Source organism: Chrysemys picta, chromosome 1 (assembly GCF_011386835.1).
Source record: "Chrysemys picta bellii isolate R12L10 chromosome 1, ASM1138683v2, whole genome shotgun sequence".
NCBI classification, from domain to species: Eukaryota; Metazoa; Chordata; order Testudines; family Emydidae; genus Chrysemys; species Chrysemys picta.
In genome coordinates this window covers 179,454,985-179,475,841 of record NC_088791.1, presented here as the reverse complement: position 1 = coordinate 179,475,841, position 20,857 = coordinate 179,454,985, and the positions used below count along the sequence as shown (strand labels likewise).

At 42.0% G+C, this 20,857-nt stretch overlaps 1 long non-coding RNA gene across 1 annotated transcript; it reads right to left on the bottom strand.

Moving 5' to 3' along the window:
• Positions 1-8,104: 8,104 nt before the first annotated feature.
• LOC135983900 (uncharacterized) lies at positions 8,105-17,240 on the bottom strand. Its single transcript, XR_010601726.1, has 3 exons — positions 16,912-17,240; positions 13,566-13,672; positions 8,105-8,582 (listed from the first exon to the last, which is right to left on the bottom strand). It is a non-coding gene; the product is annotated as an uncharacterized LOC135983900 (long non-coding RNA).
• Between the last annotated feature and the right edge of the window lie 3,617 nt (positions 17,241-20,857).

Below are 20,857 nucleotides of genomic sequence, written 5' to 3'. Positions count from 1 at the left end.
TCCTGGTTCATGACTAGCCCTCCTAGGAGTTACAGTAATATAAATAATAATGCACGTGCTTAATCTTATGCACAGTGACTAGGCTAATTGAAGTCAATGAGAGAAGTTAACACATCAAATCTTTACAAAATTGTGGCCTTAGACTGTTGGTGTTGAATAACATGATGTGGCATGGGTTAACACTTGGAGGTAGCTGTTCACATGGGTGTGATTTCTTTCCTTTTTAGTTTTTGCGTTGCGAGGAAATACACTTGTTCAACTTTATATTAACAAAGACACTGACTGGATAGAAACACTTTTTTGCTTTATGTCTTAGCTCATATGAAACACCAATAGTGATAAGCCTTTTGGAAATACATATATTAAACAATAATAATTAATAATGTAATAATTTTCTCAGCAAATTTTCTGGGTACTGCAGTCAGGTTTATCAGTCTATAATTCTCAGGATCACCCCAATACTTATTTAAATTATAGATACAATATACTGTTGGCTCCCCTCCAAATCTCTCATGTAGTAGCTGTTTTGAATGAAAAATTACATATGTTTAATAGCTCAGTTATTTTGTTTAGTTTCTTCAGAACTTTCAGATCAAAAGCATCCAATCACAGGGATTTACTGCAATTTAATTTGTCAAGATGCTTCAGCACTTTTTATACCCTCTGACAACAGTTTACCTTCACAACTGTAGTATGGGTATTTCTGCAATATCCTCTTTAAAATTATTTAGCATGTATGCAATTTCTTTCTCCTCTTTGATTGGACTCTTCTTACCCTGGTAAACTAATAAAACCAAAGACTCTCCTGTGGGTACCTTACTTCTTGCTCCTTGCTATTAAGCTAGAGCTAGTTTCCCCTCACCTTCTTGCCTCTTTCTTTCTTTTGGACTTGGATATACTGTGACTGTAAGGAGGCATTCTTAAGCATATTCCATGATAATTCTAGTGAGTTTTACTTCCTAATTTTTCCCAGTGGAAAAATCCCAAATTAAAAAAAAAACATCATGTTTCTGACATTTATTCTCACAGTACAGAATGATCTCCACTGGAAAGAGATCAGACTTACAGACCATTGTCATTTGAAAGCCTAGCAGTTCTGTAGGGTGAATTCTGCTGAACCCATTTCAGTGACAGAATGGAGGATTGTTTGCAGTGTTGTAACTATGTTGGTCCTAGGATATTAGAGAGACGAGGTAGGTAAGGTAATAACTTTTATTGGACCAACTTCTGTTAGTGAAGCTTTGGACTCAGGGCCGGCTCTAGGCATTCCGGCCCTTTGAGGGCAGCACTTTCCAAGGGGTGGCACTCCGTGTTTTTTTTTTGGGGGTTGGGGGGGAAAGGGGTTGGACCTGAGGAAGAGCTGTGTGTTTCAGGGACCCACAGTGGAACCCGGATGCAGCTTGTTGCCCTCAGCTGATTCATCTAATGAACCTGACCCCCCGACTGGCTGAAGACGTCAGCAGGCAGATTCTTAACTCTGTAGCAGGCTAGGTCTCAGGCTGCTCAGTAGTGTTCCATGCCTACAACTGTGTTTCTGGTCCTTCTCCCTGCTTCTGGCTCATTCTGTGGATGTGGAGCTTCTGACCATGTCTTTGACCCTCGTCTCCTGATTCCTGGTTCTCAGCTCCAGCTCATTCCCTATAATTGGTAACTTGGCTCCTGATTTGAGCTGTGGCCACTAGGCCTGGTCACTTCTGCTCCAACTATTAGGCCAGTTTCCTGCCGTGATTGTTAGATAAGATCGCCCAAGGTCCAATCCTTAACACTGTGTAAGCTTGAAAGCTTGTCTCTTTCACTAACAGAAGAATGGAAGATGTGATTTGGGGGATGTCAGGTGGGGACTGTCCAGTGATTGAGTCAGTCAGGTGGGGCAACAACAAGGGGTGGAGAAGTGGGTGGGGAAACAACAGAAGTGATGACTGAGCTGGGGGTTGTCTTGCTTATGATTGCATGGGTAACAGAGAGTAAAGAATGTGCTGCATACCATTTTCTTAAAATCAGACACAAGCTATGACAATGTCATCGCTAGAATTAGTCTTAAGCGTATTGTACCCCTGAGGGCTGCTGCAACTGACTCAGTCGCTCATTTGCATATAATGAGAGCTGGTTGAAATTCTGCACAAAGGCTATTTGCTGAAAAATGTCCTTTTTTTTTAAAAATGAGCTTTTTGCAGGAAAAAACTGTCTACATTATAATCATTTTCCCTTTTTTGAGAAATTTTCTGTAAAGTCTGTAATCATGATTTTTACCAAAATCATTTTCAAAATCACCATTGATAATTTTGTTCACTGAAAACCATTTTTTGGGGTTTCTGAGAAATGAAAAACTTTAAAGATTTTGGTGAAAACTTGGGTTAAAAATATGGAGAAAAGATTATAAAAGGGGTTCATTTTGAGCCGTGTGTAATGCAAACAACTTTGAAATTTTAAAATTTTTTACAAAATCATTTAATTGTTTTTTGACCACCTCTACCTGTAACAGAAGCAAGTGGAGTCAGTGTGGATACTTACCTCTGCCACCTGATGATGTGTAACCATCCGTAATGCTATCCAAAATCATTTGACAGAGGCCAGGAAATAAATAGCCTTTTTAAACCAGCACTCCTGTATGTCATGTCTGTATCAGATAGTAGTGGAAGTAACCAAAATGAACCCCACCCTTCAGTCTGGAAGAGGACCGTGGAGAGAACTGGAAGTGTCCATTGCACTTGTCTGGAAGCAAGTGGCAGTGCAGAGGAATCAGACACTGTAAAATCCTTCACACTGCTCCATGTGGTGCACACCCAGAAACCCAGACAAGTGTTCCTCTCCTTTTCCCCCCCATCCTCTCCCCTGCTCCATGATGCTCTCCTGCTCCCCGCACCAGGCCTATCTTATCCTACCTTGTTGATCCTTTGGTGTCTCCAGTTTATCGCAGGCTTCTTTTCAAACTGTAGGGGAAGATGATGGTCCCAGCAGCTCCCTTATTCCTTACCCACATTGTGGTTACACTCAATTACTTTGTGAAGGAAGGGGAGCAATCCTGGGCTACATGCTTTCCACCTGGGCTTAGTCACAGGCCGCAGAGGGCTTCTCCTGCTGCCCTATAGTCTTCCAGGCATTGCGGCTAGGTAGGAAACCAGAAGGAAAGCAGTAAAACCAACTTCCTTCAATTGCCTTGATGTGGCAGGTGGCTAACAGGCACTGAGAGCAGCTGGTGAAGGGACTGACAAGGCAACTGCTTAGAGCACTCCTGGCTCACTCAGGAACTAGAACAGGGGTCGGCAACGTTCGGCACGCGGCTCGCCAGGGTAAGCACCCTGGCGGGCCGGGCCAGTTTATTTACCTGCTGACGCGGCAGGTTCGGCCGATCGCGGCCCCCACTGGCCGCGGTTCGCCGTCCCGGGCCAATGGGGGCGGCGCGAAGCAGCGCGGGCGAGCGATGTGCTGGCCGCAGCTTCTTGCCGCCCCCATTGGCCCGGGACGGCGAACCGCGGCCAGTGGGGGCCGCGATCGGCCGAACCTGCCGCGTCAGCAGGTAAATAAACTGGCCCGGCCCGCCAGGGTGCTTACCCTGGCGAGCCATGTGCCGAACGTTGCCAACCCCTGAACTAGAAGCTGAGAGAAGCCTTGACAGTAGGCAAGGGAGTGAGATAACATTGGAGAAGTGAGACCTGCTATGGCCTTGTCATTGCAACGTGCCCACTCAGAGGGGTGGAATAATAGTTAGTGGGAAACAGCTGTGTGCGCGCACGCGCGTGCAAGGGGATGGAAGGAAGAGCCAGTGAAACAGGTAGTGAAAGGTGGTGGAAATCAATCTTACATTCTGCAATACTACCAACATTAAGTGTTCAAAATATCATTAAACAGGCCCTCTAAATCCATGAAATTGGATTAAATATATCAAATTTAAACATAAGTATTTGGTTTCTTTTGAAACCAAACCTTCTGATTTTTTGACCCTTGAGTGTTTGCATTTTCAAGCTTTTCTCTGCAGCTATGAGAAACTTGAAACGTAATGTGTTGTTTTTTTTAATGAAAAGTGAAGCTCTGATGTAATAGCATGATTTAAGATAGGCTTCGAAGGATTAGGTTTTTATTGGTAAGTGTTGGTAAATGTTAATTTTGCCATATACACAGAAACAAGAAAACTTTCTATTGATAGAAATTTACAGATAGGTAAAGCAAGAAAAGTGCTGCTTGATAACTGTAGAGTTTGACTTAATGATATTTATTTTCTATATTTTGACATGGGAAGTTGACAATTTGTGTTTTAGTGGCTATAAAGCTTTAACTTTTTCCATCTGTCTACTGTCATTAAATAATTGGCCCCGCCATTGTCTGATTCCCCCAATAATTTCCTGTGAAATTTAAATAAAAATAGAAAAATTCTTAAAACCCTTAATTTTGCACAACTGTGAAAATTTAAATAGGTAAAAATGTTTAAAAATAAATATCAATATTACTTGTCAAAATTATAAAAAAAAATAAAAATTGAATTCTGCCAAGCCTACTGAAGAGCAGTTACAAATACTGTAAGACTTGTGACAAGCTCACAAAAGTTGGCAACAATGCTTTGGCCCAGTAAATGCTGATAACAGCCCCAGCAAAGGATTCCAACGCTTTTAAAGTTCCTTTGTCACTAGAAATTATATGGAGTGTAGCCTAGTGGATAGCACATCTGAGTGGGCCACAGGAGACCTGGGTTCTATGGCTGGCTTAGCCATTGGCCTGCTGGAAGACCCTGGGTAAGTCACTTCATCTCTCAGTGCCTCATTTTTCCCCATCTCAACTGAGGTTAATGATACTTCATAAGGCATGTTGAGATCTACTGATGAAAAGTACAGGCACTACATAAGAGCTAGGTATTTTTATTTATTATTATGCTGGGGCCAGTTACCTGCACATTCTGCAATTTTGCAGTGTAAGTGCACAGACATCAGCACCGACTGCACTATTTTGCTAAGGCTGAGAGCTGGTTTACCAGGCTTTTGTATAGGTGGGGGCTGATCTGTTGCCTGCTCCTTTGTGTATCTTTGCAACAGAGGGAGCTGGTTTCTTGCCTCCTAAGCAATATACAACCTGAGGTTGGCATATTCTTAGTGTATTCACCTCTCACTCTTAGAATCAGAGCAAGATTTGTATTGCTAGTGTAGCTTGGGTCTGTCACAACAGGAACTGGGAAAGGGTAAAGTTTTCTGTTACTACAAGGTATCAGTCCAACAGAAAAGGAAGGGAGGTTTTCTCTCTGGAAAGATGAGATACAATTGTGACAATGGCTCATTTGTTGTAACGTTGTCACCCAAGCCCATCTCTAAAATAACCCTTCTGTAAACTATGACAAGCAAGTATTTATATTTCATCAATGAAAAATACATTTCTTGTCATAAGGTAGGAAATAGTTTAACACTGCTATCATAATGAATTAATTTGGTATTCATGGGAATATCGCATGTGCTTTTGTAGAGGTTCTACTACCATTTTCACTTTCATTAATGGCCACTTATATCATACTGATTTTTCTCCAAAGCCACATAATGATCTATAATATTCTTGAATAATTGCACCTTAAGTGGAAGTTAACGGGGTCGGCTACTCCCAGAAATATGTCAAAAATACTTTCACTATTTCAGGTAGGAACTGAAATACTATTAACAAGCCTTTAAGACACTCTGATACCTGGGTTGAAAATTCTACAAAACAAAGTTCTAAAATATGCATTGTCCTCCCCCAAAAGGTAACATGTTTTATGGTGGGTATTTCTTTGTAAACATGCTTTTATTGTCTGCAGAGGAATGAAGGTACCAACCAACATTAAGGAGAGAAGATTCTCTCCACAGGACAGAAACTTCCCTTACTTTTCCAAAATTTCTATTTTGGCTTTGTCTATGTGATGGAAAGATATAAATATTAAACAGTGGCGAATAGTCTCACATTATCAGTTCAGTGGATAGCTTGAAAAATATTCTTTATAGTAGATTTTTTTTTGTTTTAAACTAGATTTATAAATTGTGGCATGAACAAAATAAGTTTAAAAATATCAAAACGGTTCCTTTGCTGGAGGTTAAACTCTGCTGAATTTTTCAGTAACAGGCATGCTAGATAGTCTAATTTTTGCAGGATAATCCCACTTCAAGGATAGAATTAATGCATCTCAGAAGGAGGTGTCATTATTCCAAGATGACTCTGGCTTTCTCTGAAGTGTGTGAGGAGCCAGCTTTGTAACACAGCATAATGGTCCAATGGGAGACAGGCTTACCACAAGAGCCATGACTGGACCTCCTGATATGGAACTCAGCATACAGCTGGGAGGGCTGCTTCTCCTTCACCTCCCTTTCCAGATTCAGCAGTAAGGTCTCGCTTCTGATCTCAGATCCACATATCTGGAGCACTAATGTGAAACACTGGATATATGAGGGTATGTCTACACTGCAGTTGGGAACATGCCTCCCAGCCCAGATAGACAGGTGCAGGCACATGCTGGCACCACTCAACCGGGAGTGCTAAAAATAGCAATGTGGATGTTGCAGCACAGGTGGTGGCACAGGCTAGCCACCTGAGCTTGGACCCAGGGGATCAGACAGATTTGTATTGGTGTAGCTAGTCTGAGCTGTTGCCTATGCTGCAGTGTCCATACTGTCATTTTTAGCATGTTAACTCCAGAACAGCTAGCCTGTGATGGTTTACTTAGGCTGGGAGACTTGTTCCCAGCTGCCATGTAGTATACCCCGGGTGTCTAATAGCACCAGTCCCTTTTCAGAGCCGTAGTTATGCCAAGATACTGACATCTCTGAAACACACACTGTTTATTAGGTATATGGCTAAGTTATATATTGTCAAAAGAGTCCTACATAGTACATGCAAAATTGGATTAGATGATACACAGGTTGGGGCAGCTCCTTGGCCCCATTCCACTTGTTTTGTACTGCTTGTAAAACAAACAGCTGGAAATTCAAACTGATCTTCTTATCTGTGAATTTTCCAGGGGTGGAGTAGACTTGCATAACCACCTATGTCAGCCCTGTACCTGAATGCTGACATAAGGGTGTTACCAGAGAAAAGATGGCAGGGCCACTGCATGTCTGATCTCTAGTGAGCTGCAGCTGTGAGGTCAGCCCCTGACATATGAGGGGACAGGTGTAGTACATGTCACATGACTACTATTGGAGAAAAGTATGGATCAAGCAATGGAACTGGAATTAAAGAAGTGAAGCAGAGAGGAGCTCTGCCCTGACAAGTCTCATATAGTTCCAAAAAGAGCCAATTTAGCATTATTTAAGAACCCATAAACTACTCAAAGGATTAACTGTTCTGTCTTAGAAAATTCATTGTGTATTCAAGAGAGTAAGCACTATGAATTTGGAGAGCAATCACCAGATGATGCACAAAAAAGCAGTTTCTCAAAACAAATTGAACCAGGGAGACAATGTGGCACCTCCATAATACTACATGGGGTAGTATTTGACAAATATCTAATTAAGGATTATTCAAAATTATTAAACAAGCCACATCGACACTATAATGAAACCAAGAAAATGAGAGTTCTCATTGATCAAACGGAAACACTGAAGGCACTGGCAGTTGTTTTTATGGTTCTTGTATCTTTACTTTTCTAACGTTTTAATAATAGTGCTGGGCAAGAAATGGTTCTCATTCTCTGAGAATTTCAATTTTTTTCCCTGTCCTGAATTGGGATGAAAAGTCACTCTCAAATTTTAACCAATCATGAGGAAAGGAGGGGAGGAGTGAATCAGGTCAATGTAAAGTTGGTTTAGCCTAGAAGTGTCAAAATGGGGCACTGTGACAATTTCAAAACTTTTTTCCAAAAAAATTTCTAATCAGGAGATTTGTCTAAAACAACCTTTTCCCATGAACAGTTTCAGTTTTGATATTTTCTGTCAGAAAATTCCTGAACAGTTCTGAGTTACCAGCCATCAATAGTGACAAATTTTCACAGCTGCATGCAGAGTATGGCAGGAAGATAGATAAGTAATGTAATGGTCCTGTAAAATATATACTAACATCTGAAATGTAGAAAACAAATTTTGTCATTAAATTTTAAAAAAGGAACTGTTAATGTGGCAATGGTCATTTTATTACATGGTATATTTAAAGAATACCCAGAAACAATTGCTAAACAAGTCGTGCAACTAGTACTCAGCTCAAAATTTTGAACGTGAGTGGAGTTTAACATTTTTAAACAAATTCAGTATTTCTTGACCTCAGGAGTCATTCTTCTTGTTCTGCTTTTAACTCCTTATTAGCATTCTCCTGTAACACAGTTCTATAATAAAGCAGCAACCATTGCAGTCTCTGACAAATGATGCCACCGGTGAAAACAAGAAAGCAGTGATAAAAAACAAGTTTAATACAAAACACCAGGAATAAATCCATAATGAAATATGACACTCATGGAGATTTGTCTTCTATTTCATACATCTTATAACATGTCTGAGGCATCTTAACCACATTCCCATAGAATTTAAAGTTGATGTCTGTTTGTTCTGTTTGAAATGAAATAACCCCACAGTTATGTGCTGAATGCTTCAAATAGCTGCAGGTAACATGGGCATTCAGCACAAAGCCTTCTTGAATGTAGGTAACTGTGAGGAATAATAGTCAGGCGTTAATATAGCACTTTCTATGCATAGATCTCAAAACATCTCACAAGGGAAGAGCGGTATCATTATCTCCCTTCAGTCTGAAACCTAGCTGGAAGGGAATCCATGAAGCTGGCAGCAGTTATTTTTAGTTAGCTTCTCTATTAGCTCACTTTACAAAGGGAGATTGGAAAATGAGCAGTAGCTGGTGAGGCTGCTGCCATCAAGGAATGGTTTCTTTAGGACTGGATGGACTTTCTGTGTTCTCGAGTGGGTGGTAGGTTACGTGGGGAAGGCTACCATAAAACAACATAACAGATGTTGATTGATAGACAGCTGCTGGAGATGGCTCTCCATACTAGCTTTAATCTAACAAGTGCAGTGCAGCCCCAGCATCATAGATTTGAGTATGGACTTGTTCAATGCCTCCAGGGATTCTGGCTATTTACTTGGGTGACTCGCCTGTGCTAAAATCTACTGCTGCCGTGGCTTCACTGCTATTGGTACTCATGCTATGTAGACTAGCTCAGGCTTGTCTGCACAAGCTGCAGTCCTACCTCTGACTGCAGAGTAGATATACATTTAATATGCCTCCTATTGTGCCTTCTATCTGTCTCTGGTAGATCATGCCTTCAGCTCAAATTTCTGTCTTGTAAAATTTAACGTTTACCCCTATGGGGTTTCATGAAAGTAAACTTCAGGTATTGCTTCCTAATCTATGCCCAACTTCTGCATTTGTTCTGTACATGGGACGCACATGGACTTCGGGGGGAATTTTGCACATAGATAGGCAGGCCATTCATCTGGTTTTAAACTGGACTGGCCTGCTTTACTAATGTTTGTCCCCCATCCAGTACTGAGACAAAACCAGACATGGTTTTGCCTGTTTTGTCTGGTAGGAGACTGGGGACACCTTAATGAAAAGCGTGCTGCTCTGCCCCTGCTGGCGTGACCTCATGCTCACAGTGCATGTGGGGTCACACTGAGGGGGGCAGGGTCATGCCATTCCCAGAAGCACTTGAATGTCTGGTATTTCAGGAATGTGTGAGTGACCCTCCTACACAGATGATCTTTGGAACTGTACACTTAGACCATATCTACATGGGGACCTTCAGGAAAATTAAGGCAAATCAACTAAAGATGTCAAGTCAAGGCACATAAATTGAAGCATGTTAAACCCTCATATTGATGCTCTCATTCAGGAGAAAAATGGATTCATTTTGCTGTAATTTAATCCTCAGGATTTGGCCTGCATTAATCCTGAGGATTCAGTTACAGCAAACTAAGGCTTGGTCTACATTACAGAGTTAAGTCAACGTAAGGTAGCTTACATCAACCCAGGGCCAGTGCAAGGAAGTTTCGCGCCCTAGGCGAAACTTCCACCTTGCACCCCCCGCAGCAGCTCCCCGCCTCCCCTCTGCCCTGAGGCACCCCCCCTTGTGGCAGCTCCCCCCCCCCCCGCCCTGAGGCACACACCCCTGCAGCAACTCCCCACCCCCCTGGCCTGGGAAGCCGTGCGGCAGCTCCCCACCCCAGCTCACCTCTGCTCCACCTCTTCCCCGAGCACGCCGCCCCCACTCTAATTCTCCTCCCCTCCCAGGCTTGCGCGCCAAACAGCTGATTGGTGCCTCCCGCCTCCCAGGCTTGCGAAATGGAGCAGCCGCTGTGCTGGAAGAGGGAGTCTGAGCCGCATGTGTCAGCATGCCGCCGGCAGCCCAGCCCAGGAACGCTGTAAAAAAAAATTGGGGGCACTGCTTTTTGGCGCCCCCAAATCTTGGTGCCCTAGGCAACTGCCTAGTTTGCCTTAATGGTAGCACCGGCCCTGCATCAACCTAACCTTGTAAGTGTCTATGCTACAACATTGCTCCCACCAATGTAAGTCTCCCACAACACTGACCTAATAACTCCACCTCCAAGAGAGGCATAGTGATTAGGTCAATGTAGTTACCATGACACAATGTCTGTGCAGTACTGTGCACACCGGCACTTACATCAGTGTAACTTACATTGCTCAGGAGGGTGGCTTATTCACACCCTGATTGACATAAGTTATACCGAAATGGTAGTGTAGACAAGGCCTAATGCCATTTTATTCCAGAGTGAAAGCACCCACATGGAGGTTCAATGTGCTTTAATTTATGTGCATTTACTTGATACCATTGGTTGATTTGCCTCCACTTTTCTGAATGTCCCCTTGTGGATGAGCCCATAGAAAAAAGAACTATCTACTGATGTAAGAACCAGTTCCTTATTATTCTCCATTCCTACATCAAGAGAGATGGTAAAACCTGTATCAGGATTCCAATTTCACAGCTGGCTGCTTTGCCCCTAAATTTTTCATAAAGTTCAAATAAGTTTCAGATGTTGGAGTCTGGGGTTGTATTATCTTATCAACTTAATTTTTTTTTTATCATGGTTAGTTCTCCTTCACCATTACCAACCAACTGCCACAAACTTTTCCTTGAACTGTCTGTTCAGCATGATTTCCCTTATTTTCTGACAGGAGAATTACACTGGGGGGGGGGGGGGGGGGGGGGGAGAAAGGGAGAGAAGAAAGAGTCCTGCTCATAAACCAGATAAGTATTAATTTAATTCACAGCAAAAGCAGGAACTGGTTCTTGTCATCTCAGGGGACATAATACTTTGTATTAAAGTGTTTTATTAATGTTTGTCAACATGTACAAGGCCACATTCTACCCACATTTATACTGCTGGCATCTTTGGGGCAATACCACTGAAGCCTGTGGTGTTCCTCTGGGTTGGAATTGTAAATGGGATGCAAATCTGGCCTGTATTATTTAAATTTTTCCATTCACCTTTTAGAGCCGTGTGCATTACAGTGAACCACAGCAGTGCTAGGACTTTTGGAAAACCAATTAACTGTGAGCCAAACCCTTACTCATGTGAACAGCGCCACTTCCTTCAGTGGGATTATTCCAATGAGGAAGGGCTACTTACATAAGTAAGATTCACAGCATCAGGCCCCAGATCCCTCTGGGTAGTATTTTACCACTTCCTCTGATCTTGGTGTTTTTTGCAATGTCAGTTTTGAATAGCTACCACTCATCCCTGCATCCAACATCCTGTACCTATTGTTCCATGAGACCCAAATGCCCCTGTTTCAAGACAGAGTTCAAGTTGAGAAGTGACATTATCATAAACTAATAATGTTATACATTTTTCCTCTTAAATTGCATTTAAAGTATTAGTGTCAAAACCAATAAATACTTCCCCAAAATTATTCTACCCTCAATTGACAAAATGTACTAACATATTTCCCATTTAACAGTATCCATTAAAAGGAAGGACTAAGCCCACAACTGTTGTAAATCAGCAGAGTTCTGTTGAATGGGGCGATGCCTATTAAAGTATAATTTAAAATTATTAGAGGAAAATTATGAGTATTAGGCCATATCACAGCATGTTTGTACCCCCATGAGCAAGGGGAGGAAAGGGTTAATAAGATTTCTTGAAAGGGAGGGCAAGTGGCTGCTACTCCCCAAAGGGACTGAACTAGCTTTCAGTCCTGGAGGGAGGGTTTGCCTTACTAAAGAACAAGGCTTTTAAAAGGAAGAGTTTGGGCTGAGCGAAAGGTATTGCTTCTCAGGAGGAATAGACACTGCCTGGATCCCATAGGTCTCAGTACTGAACAGCATAGAGGATGAAAGAAATTAATGGAGATATCCCATCTCCTAGAACTGGAAGGGACCTTGAAAGGTCATCGAGTCCAGCCCCCTGCCTTCACTAGCAGGACCAAGTACTGATTTTTCCCCAGATACCTAAATGGCCTCCTCAAGGATTGAACTCATAACCCTGGGTTTAGCAGGCCAATGCTCAAACCACTGAGCTATCCCTCCCCCTAATAGGCTCTGCACGATTGTCTGTCGCCCAGAATTTTGAAATGTCATTTACATCTGTGCAAAGTGCATATAAAATGGCAGAGTTCTGATGCAGTAGCTTTTTAAACAAATTTTGCACAGGTGTATATGATGACACATGGGGCAGGCGTACAGGGAATCAGGCACAGGTGCCAGCTTTCTCCTTGCCCTGGGGGTGCTCAACCTCCGCTCTGCCCCAGGCCCTGCCCCCACTTCACCCAAGCCCCTACCTCTGTCCTGCCTCTTCCTGCCCCCACCCTACCTCTTCCTGCCCAGTTCTGCCCCCTCCTCCAAGTGCATCCCATCTCCACCCCTCCCCCCAGTGCCTCCTGCATGCTGTGGAACAGCTGATCATGGCAGGCGGGAGGTGCTGGAAGGGATGGGGTGGAGTTGATTGGTGGGGCCGCTGGCAGGCAGGAGGTGCTGGGTTGGGAGGGGAAGGAGCTGGCTGCCAGTGGGGCTGGAGCACCCACGGAGTCGGTGTTACACCTTTTAGCATTTCCTGGGGAAGACAGGATATAGTGAGGTGTGCTTATCAGTCTCAAGACTAGGGGCTTGTATACACTTAAAATGCTACAGCAGCACAGTTGTATATTTTTTGCTGACAAAATCTTTAATAAAGACTGAGGGCCTTGTTGTCATTGACACACGGGATATGTCTATACTGCAATCTCAGGGTGTGACTGCAGCTTGTGTAGATATACCCAAGCTAGCTTTAAACTATATTGGAGCAGTGAAGTCAGGGCAGCTCCTGCTTCTGCATGAACTAACCGGGTGAGAAATTACCTAGCTCTACACCACCCACACTACAGAATGTGCTGCTGCTCCAGGACCTGAGCTAGCTAGATTATATCTGGGCTAGATTTGTCTACCCAAGCTGCAATTGCATTACAGAGTTTGCCCTGAGTTTGCTCAAGCATCCTTCAGCAGATATGTAAGTTACATTAAGGACCTTGTATACTGCCAGAGTAGTATAAAGGGGCCTTTGTATAGATGACAATCTGGTGCTTAACAGAAGAAGCTAGCAGGAAGAGAAGTGACTGATACAAGGGGATGGAGCTCCACACTTTATGGCCCACTACAGCTGAAGGAAGGCTCACCCACTGACCTGAAGCAAACTGCTGAAGTCCCTGAAAGCCTGATGATGTCTCAGTGCAAATTGCCATCAGGACACGTTAAAGAAGAGGTCTCCAGTATAGCCAAGGTTTGGATATACTATTAAAATAAAATGAGACAACAATTAGTTTCTCTTCAATTATTCCACTACATAACTTTGTCAGTCAATTAGTATGAATAAATAAATATAGTTCTTGAATTATTAATCTGCAAATAGGAGAGAAATTTGCATTTAATTTTTTACTGTTCTTCCTCTTTCCCTTTGCTTGAAGGGTTGATTCAGCTGGTTCCTTGGAAGTATTTTTATATAATCTTAACTGTTTCCAAGCTTCTAATTCTTCTTTGTGATAATGTGCTTACAAAAATAATACACCTTTAATTTTCAGAATTGCTTTTATTCTGAGACATAAAGGGCCAGATTATCCTCTGGTGTCACTCCACTGAAGTGCATGGAAGCTCAGCACTTTTGGATATCAGGTCATTTATTTAGCTGCTTAAATACAGATGTAGGCGCCCACTTAAATCTTGGCCTTAATCTTTTCCTCCATGAGCTATAGAAGAGTAAACCATGTCTGATTAGTCTACCAAGTAATCCCTCTCTTTTTGTAGGACACTCAGAAACAAGCATTAGTTAGGGCTAGAACATCTCAAGATTGTATCTAAGAGTTTAACTACATGGGGCAGAGATTGATAGTCAACTATTCTAGTCAAGAAAGAGAAGTATGCTAGACCCATAGCAGCTCTTTGACTTTAGACCCTGAAACTGAACCACCCCTTGCAAGTTCTGAAATAAACATGCTATTAGCAGAGATATTTCCTATTGACATTCCTTTAAAATTCTCACTGTTACACATGACTTAAAGGATACCTTATCTGTCTTTTAGCCCATTTCCTGTGGATGCCCAGCTAGGAGACAGATCACAGTATCTTACAATTTTTCTTTTCTATGGTCACTGTTTTCTAGTAAAAACAGCTCATTATCATCATTAGCTTCCCTACGTACCAAACCTTTCATATATGAAGCAGGAGCCACAGTGTTTGTTCCAAAGGCCAGCTGTTATATTCTATTCTATAGAAGTTTTATACTGCACTCATTCCCATAGTATCTGAGAGCTTTCCAGAAATTCCAGTAGTTCATTAAGCAACATGGCTACACATCTGTCACTTATTGTTAGTTCTCTCATCCTCTCCCTAGAAGGAAAAGCATGTGCAGTGGAGTGTCTTGCTTTGATAGGATGCATGTGAGGATGTTTTAATATAAATATATTTGTTGCTATGTAAGAAAAGGCAAGTTCAAAGACTTTGCACCCAGGGGTGGCTTCAGGCACCAGCGCAGCAAGCGCATGCCTGGGGCGGCAAGCCGCGGGGCACGGCGCGCTGGTCGCCGTGAGGGCGGCATTCAGGCAGCCTTCGGTGGCCTGCCTGCGGGAGGTCCGCCAGTCCTGCAGCTTCGGCAGCAATTCAGCGGCAGGTAACCCACAGAAACGCTGCCGAATCGGCGGGACCAGTGGACCGCCCGCAGGCATGCCACCGAAGGCTGCCTGAATGTTGTGCTTGGGGTGGCAAAAAACATAGGGCCGCCCTTGTTTGCACCTTGTACTTGGAGCAGAAAGTGGTGGGGTTGGTGATGGTCCTTAGTTCCTGTGGGAGTTCAGTCGATTGGTTCAGACCAGCCCAGAGAAAGTTCTGACTCCCACAGAGACAAGCTTTACTCTTACCATTAAGAGTACCATTGTGTCAGAGGAGCGCAGTTTTCAACCATAGTCTAAAACTCTAGGATGAAGACAGTCTTTAGATACACCGGACCAAAGTTTAAATAATAATAACTTGCATTTAACACCCTACTGATGATCCAATAGCAGCATACAAATGAAGCAAAAGGCACAAATTTATAAGCCAGTTAGAAGCACAGCGCCAGGAAACATCAGAACAATTCTGCCTCTCCTCAGACTTCAAGCTCTTCCCTGCAGGTGGAAATCTGGGGCCTGATCTCACCTCAGTGTAAATCAAGAGTTACTTCATTGTGTAAAACTAGTTTTAGTGAGATCAGAATCAGGCCTTTCATATCTGCAATGTCTCAAGCAATGCTCCACAGTAATCTGTCTTAAGCTTTATCCACTTGAATTTGATTCCTCAGGACACTTCCTTGGTTAACTACACTCCTGGGTCAGGTTTCTGAAATGAGTTTTTGATTTTTAATTTTAGTTTCTTTTTATATTTTCTAAACTTCTCTTAACCACTTTCTTGCATTCTTTTATGTTTCCTTTTCAGTTAATGGAAACTAAAGATTTTTGAAATCTAGGACTATAGATGAAGTACGGTAATATTTTTTGCATTGTAATATTTTCATGTAGACAATAGGTCTTGCTAGTAGCAGCCAAAGAAGGATGTGACATACAGGAATGTAGTTATGTGTCTTACATGCTCTCAGGTGTAACCTGCTGCAGTATGTATCCTTTCCCCTCTGTCTCTGATGATAGGTACCTTGGAAATAACATAAATGGACACAAAGGTGTGCTTTCGCTCAAGTCCAAAATCAGCAGAATCAATGGAAAGGTTTTCATTTATTTCAGTGGGTTTTAACTTAACCCCTTAATGAGGATGCTCCTTTGGGTCAACACATAAAAATCTGTATGCTGCCTAACTTCAGGCTATGTATGATAGATGGTACATTGTGCCTGCATTCATAAAATGCCAGAGTGTTTACTCAGTTTTCTGCCAAATGTAGGGCTCAAGATACTTTATTCCTGGGCAAAACTAGTATATGTATTATTTCACCAGAGAGCAGTGGTCTGTACTTCAGCTTCTCTGCCTATTTCCCCAAGGTAAGATACAGCTTGTCTCTAAGCAAGATGCAAAATTATCAGGGGTTGACAGGAATTCAATTGAATAGCTGGGTGCTAGCATGTAATATGTGGATGACAGAGGTCATTTAATGGCCTATTGACCATGTAGCACTAGAATTCAGACACTTCAGCACAAATCCCTCCACCCACACACATTAGCATTCATGGCCCACAACCTGTAAGCTGCTCCATACGGGTTGACCCCCTAAGCCTGGGCATAGCCACACTAAAGTCATTGGGGCTCTATGCCAGTGGTCTGTCCAATGGAAGCAGCTTTGCAAGATTTGGGGCATGTAAATGGCAACGCCTATTCTGCATTATTCCCTTTTGACCAAATAAGGCTCTGCTGCAGTCTGCCTCAGTTTCCCCTTTAGTGAGATAACAATGAGGTTATTTTAATAGCCCAGTCACGGACAAGCTAAACTCTCCAACTTCACTCTATGGACACTTAGTAAAGACTCTGAAAGGAGCCCTTGGACCAATGGCTCTTACCTGAGAGCCCAAGCAAAATTTGGAAGTTCAAAACAAGTTCTCTCAGGAGTCTGGTCCTGAAGGAGCTGGAGCCAGGATCACTTAGTTACCAGCTATGCAGCTTCTTTAGAAGTTAATTTCCACAGCTTTTTGCTAGCCCACCCTGGCTATCTTACTAGCTCTCAGTTTCCTCTGCCAGCAGCTTCTTCTCCTGTAAGGCCCCACGCTTCTTCACTGTCTAGTGGCAATGTTTGCTTGTTCAGGGTCTATCCTAGGTCTTTCTGCCTAGAAACCTTTGTATTTCCTCCCTTCCCTTTTAGCTTCCTGCTGCTGTTTTTATGAGTCAGCCCCTCCTCAGCCAACTAATTATCCACACTCCTCTGAGGTGTGGCAGGCAGGACTAATTAGACAGGGCTGGCCAGCTTTAAGCCTCTGGCCCTTAAAGGGGCAGGCCACACCTTTACAGGGCTGTAGGAATATTGTTATGTATATAAAAGGATGAAAGCTGAATGTAATGTTTACAGGATGATAAATTTCAGCATCCTTAGGGAAGAAAGTATTTTTCCAGCTGTCGTGTGTGTGTGTGTGTGTGTGTGTGTGTGTGTGTGTGTGTGTGTGTGTGTGTGTCAGAGAGAGAGAGTGAGTGAGTGAGTGTGCTCACATTTGAGGTCAAGCGCTAAGTCTGTTTGGAAGAACTAAAGAACAACACTTAATATTTGCTGTAATGATGCTGAAACTTTGTATTCAGTATTTCTTCTAACAATTTGTGAAATAGGTTTCCTTTTCTTTGAATATGTCGAGCTCTAAAAGGAAGAAAATCGTACAAATTTAAGTTGTGACATTTTTGTATGATTTTCAATTTCGTTGGCACTGAAGAGAAAGAAACAGAGCTGATTGCCTCCATCAAGGTATTATTAGGGGAAGAGTTCAGAAGACCTTTGAATCCTTGTTTTTTTCTTAAAAAGCCTGCGTGAAAAATAACAAAAGTCATCTCTTCACTGGCAAGCTGGCATTAAAGTGCTCAGTACAGTTGGAGAAATGCAGCACACTCAGATTTACACAATGCCTGCTGCTGTTCTTATTTATCATTTGAAAATCACCCCCTTTCCCTTGACACAATAATATAGATCTAGACCATTGCCGAGAGATGCTTAATAGCAAGGAGGAATCAGAAGTCTGAAATTGACAGTATTCTGCAAGGGAACCTTTTGAAAAATGGAAGGAATAAAAAACCCTTTTGACAAATACTAGATGTGTAGGGCTAAGAAGGTTTTCCTGCCACATTCATGCTGCATGTCCTTTTGTTCCCAGGGGGCGGGTGGGAACTAATATGTCAGGTCACAGGTGGCTTTAAGCACTGTAACAGTCCTGGCTCCAGGAGGATACTGATTTGGAGACTGTCCTGGTGGCTGAAAAAAAAATAAATACAAATGTGCTGTGCATGAACTTCAAATGATGGGGCAGCTCTGAAAAGTAATAGATAGCAGGGAGGAAAGCAAAGAGAGGAGCAGAAGAAAAGTGAAGGGTGGAGGGAGCTACCCAGAGAAGAGAAAACCAGTGAGGGCAAGAGGAGGCTAAGTAGCAAAGAACAAGGTGAGAGAAAACAAGAGAGTTGGATAAAGGGAAGAGGAAAGCTAGGAGGGAAAGGTTTGAGAAGGGAAGTGTCTAACCTGTGGAGACCTGGAGAAAGATAGGTCAACAAGGTGAAGAGGCAAACAGAGAAGCAGTAAATAAAGTTACAAAAAATAATAAGGGTGGGAGGGGAAGGAGAAGGTGGAAGGTAAGAACAAAAGAGAATGCAAGGGAGGGATTCCTAGCATTTCTGACTAGCCACCAAATGGGGCAAACTTATTACAAGTTGGTTTGCAATGCTCCTCTATGTCTGTAATGGGACCATTTATGTGTGTAGTAAAGAAACAAAAATGAATATTTTGTTTGTGATTTCGTGGGAGCCAATAGTTGTGTGTTTGCTGAAAGATCTCAAACTATAATTTTGCTATTAAATCAGATCTTTACAAATGACAATAGCTTCAACAAGGATATCCAGATAGGTGGCTAATGATGGTGTGGGGGAAAAGATAGGGAAAAACTGCCACATAAAGTGGAACAAAATATAAAGTGATGTGATTCTTTTTAGGTCAGCTTTGATTTTTTTTATTTACCTTTTGCACTTTTTTTTTTTTACATATCTTATGCTTATACCTAATGTACTTTCCTAAAAATTAAATCTGAATCCTTCTTTAAAGGTTGCTTGTATAGAGAGAGCATTCCAATATCATTACCTTTTTCCTTTGTTATTGAGTCAGAATGTAAATCCTACATGAAACTGAACATAATTGTCAGATTTCTTTCTTTGTCATTGTTTATGATCTAAATAACAAGAGATACTTACAAACCATATGAAGTGTGTGAACTCTCAAAGTGAATGCTATTACTAGAAGATATTTTATTTGAAGAAGGAGAAGCAGGTTACCTATCTGTAAAAATGGGCCAAATTCATCGCTAGAGTACCCTGTTGACTTCAGCGGAGTTATACACCAGGTATAGATATGGCCCATTATTAACAGGCTAAGTACAAACAAGAATTCTTGGCTGCTTTAGCTTAAATGCAGATCTTGAATTGAGCGGGTGTAGCTAGTTATTTCATACACCCACTTCTCATTGTTGCCAGTTGAAAAGTAGGTAAGTTTAAAAAAAAAATTGAGGCATATTTTTTTTTCCAGTTGAAGCATGGTTTCTCTGAAATCCATATTCTGCCACAAATATTTTGAGGCCATTTAATAAAATGCAAAAAAGAGTAGGCTTCTATATGGGTAAGTCCAAAAAGAACTGTTGAAAATAAAGATGATCTTTCCCAAAGGAGGAAATTATACTAATTTACATATAGGCAAAATTTAGAAAACTGAAAAAACTAAAAATGTGAATAAAACCAAAATTAAAATTTTCTGATCTAAAATTTCCCTGACCCTAACTGCCTAGTTTACTTATGATTGATCTGTACTTGAACAACTTCTTCAGTGCATTACACAGAAACTTTTTTTAATTTTCACATTGTCTTTCTCTCTCTCTCTCTCCTTACTATGTGTTTGTTTTAAATAGACAAGTATCAGTAACTAAGGACAGGGGAATACATGAAGAAGGATAGGAGTCTGGCAAGATTTAATGATCTCTGGTAGTGGTAAGGTCTTATTTGGTGGATTAAAACTGATTCCTTTTTATACTGGCATACAAATGGCTGACCTATTTGCCTTGGCCTGATGAAATAGGGAGCTGTGGTCCCAACAGGAGAGGACATGAAGGCAGCAGATTTAAAGGGTTGAGAAACAGCAGCAGCGGCAATACAGGATGGATTGTGAATAGCCAATTCTCCAGCTGTGTTCTATGATCAACCATTTCCTGAGCTGCTCATGTGAATAGAAGATATTTATTTTTTGCTGAATTCCTTATAAAAATTCCTGGGTCTCAATCATGCTAGGCAGCTGCATACTACTATGACTAGCATATGCATGATGTTTTCCTTCCTCTGCACCTCATCCCTTGAAAATCTCTTATTCTCACATGCATATACCAAGGAGTCTCAACTTTTCCTCTCCATACCTGGTCTATTTCTTTCTGTTCAGTTTTGCATGTCTCCTTGCCCCTCTGATGTCATCTCCTGGATGGCTTCTCCTGGATGTCTCATATCAAACTCAACACAACTAAAACTGAGCTACTAAGCTTTCCTCCTAAACTCTCTTTTTCTACCTTCATTGCACATCATGAAAGGAAACACCTCCATCACTGAATCCTGTCCATTCTTTTTTCATAACATCTCTAGTGTTCTAAAAGTCTTTTCCTCTCTGTGCCTGCAACTACTTTTAATCCACACCCTAATCATCCCTTTTTTGATTCCTATCTGTGGAGTCTCCTCCCTCCCATCTAAGACAGCCGTCAATGCCCAGGTGTGAGGCTTATGTTTTTTTGCATG